The 2,694-nt window shown below is 49.1% G+C and overlaps 1 protein-coding gene and 1 long non-coding RNA gene across 3 annotated transcripts in view; one reads left to right on the plus strand and one right to left on the minus strand.

Moving 5' to 3' along the window:
- PTX4 (pentraxin 4) overlaps positions 1–2,694 on the plus strand; it is a 28,387-nt gene that overhangs the window by 9,006 nt on the left and 16,687 nt on the right.
- The window catches only part of LOC109313467, an 11,740-nt gene that overhangs the window by 7,699 nt on the left and 1,347 nt on the right, over positions 1–2,694 (minus strand). The gene's annotated exons all lie outside the window — the stretch shown is intronic.

A 2,694-nucleotide genomic window follows, 5' to 3' on the forward strand; every position in this document is an offset into this window, starting at 1 on the left:
AGAAACACCACCAAGGACATCTCGCTAATTTACTATCTCTTTGTAACACTAAATCACACATACCTTTAACCTCCTCTGTTTCTACTCTTGTAAACTACAAAGGCTGTGATTTAATTGGCTGTGTCCTTGGGAAGAAGGGAGGGGTTTGAACTTTTGGTAACCTGAAGAGCTTTCTGAGCAGGCGTAATTAGCTAATGCATATAAGCCTATCCGCCCCGCATACTTAAGTAGTTAATTATAATACACATGCGACGGATGACGTGACGTCATTTCATATATGTTTGTATGAACTGGAAATGAGTTGTAAGAGTTCCTGCTTTTGCACATGTGCCCAGGAGAGAGGGGATAAAGCCCGCTGAGAAGTTTCCCTCACAGGCAGAGTGTGGTCTTTTGTCTTCGCTCTGACCCTATTTGCAAATATACCTTTTGTATTGCTAATAGCGTGTGTCTGAGAGTTCTTTGCCTCCCGAGAAACGAACCGTAGCAATTTCTGCAACATAAGGATAACCCAAGGCATGGAGGATTCCTTATCTCAGAACATTTAACTGAATTAAGCAGTATCAGCACTTCTGGTCTTTGTCTGTTTTTCTAGTCAAGTAAGCCAACTACTCTTACACCCCCCACCAGGCTTGCCTGGGTCAGCAGACAATTCCCCTCCCCCCCACATGCCCAAATAATTGCCCATCCCTGCTATATATTAACTTAACGCAGATCATAAGAGTACACTGAAGGTTTGATCCAGAACTCCCTAAAGTCAGTGGAAAGAATCCTACCAACTTCCGTTTACAATGGATCAGACCTGTGCTTGAAGCTGGTGGTCTGGTGAAACCAAGGGAGCAGGAAACCCAGGGAAAGGAACACCACACGAGGAAAGGGTGAAACAACAGCAAAAGGTGAGGAAGAAGGAGAAAGGGGGAGTGGAGGGATCTGCTGGAGCTGGTCCTCTCACTGTCGTGGGGCATTTTCATTTGGTCTTGCTCTATGGGGGTTTAGTTGTGCCTTTGGGTTTCCAGCTTTGGGCCTATTTGTTCATGTTTGTCTGCCTGCCAATCTAGTCTATACTTCCCCCTTTCCAACCATGGTGTCAACTCTCTGTAGATTTCCGGCCCTTTCTGCTCATGTTGTATGGAACTGGTTCAAAAGACAAGTCCTTTTCTCTGCAATTCAAACAGAGACTGACGTAACTTACCATGCCAGGAAACGCTGCTGTGAAGTGCACTGCACTGCCCTGGCTGAGCTGCCTGCTTGAAAGTAGAAGCAGCATAGCTACATCTGGATAGTGCTGCAATCAGGCTAATAGGCACTACTGAGTTGTTAGGTCACTGGCATGACAACTTGTTTCATGAATGACAGAAAGGCTTTATTTACTACAAGTATTCACTGTTAAATGAATCTGAAGCAGAGCAAAGTCCAGTATTTAGCTGTATAAGTGATAATTTCTCACCAATACAGGCAAAGAGGCAGTCTGTCGGTCTTGTCAGCTTTTCTAAGGTGTGGATCCGATCACCCACAGATCAGCTGGGCACAGCAGCCATTCTTGTCAGAATGGATTTTCATTCTTGAAGTGCATGCTGTCAGCCATCTCACTTCTCTTTTTTACCCTATGTGACAAAGGGTAAGCTTGGGGCTGAATCATATGCTAGCCTGCCCACCTGTCTCTGTGGGGCAGCCCACTCCGTCTTGCCTGCCGCAACTTTGCTGTTCCCGAAACTGGTGGTAAATGTGGGAGACTGCCCATTACATGCCTTGATGCCAGGGGGCACTATCTGCAGCTCCAAACCTTTCCTACACTGCAGCCCATGCCTCACAGATGGCATCCATGGTGTCATTATACTCCCAGCCTAGAGCCAGGCCAAGCTTAGCCCTCACTGTCAGGCCTCTTTCACATGCACATTCACACCACCCTCCTCTCACCAGGGCCTCTTGCACTCCACCCCCTCTCGCAGTCTCCCTCTCACATTGAGAACTTGTTCTGGCCTGCTCCCCTATGTCATAGGCTTTATCTGACTTACACCTTGGGTGGCAGACAGTCTCTCGGGCCTCTCCTATGACCCTCACCTGAGTAGCCCCCAGTCAAGGTCCTGACCTGAGCCAAGTTTGCCCTGGCCCCTCCTGGGGCAGCTTCACATAAACATACACAAACATATTCTGGGCCCCTGGCAGCACATACTAGACTCCCAGCCCTCTGTTCCTCTTTCCTGGGGCTCCACACTTCCCTCAACTTGCTCTCCAGGGGTTGGCCCATGTGCTGCCCTTCAGGCTGTCCCACAGCCCTACTCACCACACCCACATATAGTGCCCTTAAGGCTGATCCTCAGCCCTACTCAACCCTCTTCCAGGCCCTCACTACCACCCCTTCTCTGGGGTTACACATCTACCCCCTCCTTTAGGGCTCTGGGGCTTCCCTCCCCTGTGGGCACCACCTGGGTCTTATACCCTCGTTGGGCTCAGGTGGCCATAGCCAGGTCTGGCCCCCTCATACCCAGTGTTGCGGGCTAGGGTTTAAGGTGCTGTGACCTGCCTTTTACCAGGATGATAACTAGCCTGGCATTTCCTGGGGACTCCCACACCACCATGATGCAAAAAGCGGTTCGTTTCTTTGGAGGCTTGCAAAGAATCTCAGACACACACTTATTAGCAGCACAAAAGGTGTATTTGCAAATAGGGTCAGAGCAGAGTCAAAGACTCAGATTA

The sequence above is a fragment of the Crocodylus porosus genome, unplaced genomic scaffold (genome assembly GCF_001723895.1).
Source record: "Crocodylus porosus isolate Cpor-Errol unplaced genomic scaffold, CroPor_comp1, whole genome shotgun sequence".
NCBI lineage: Eukaryota > Metazoa > Chordata > Crocodylia > Crocodylidae > Crocodylus > Crocodylus porosus.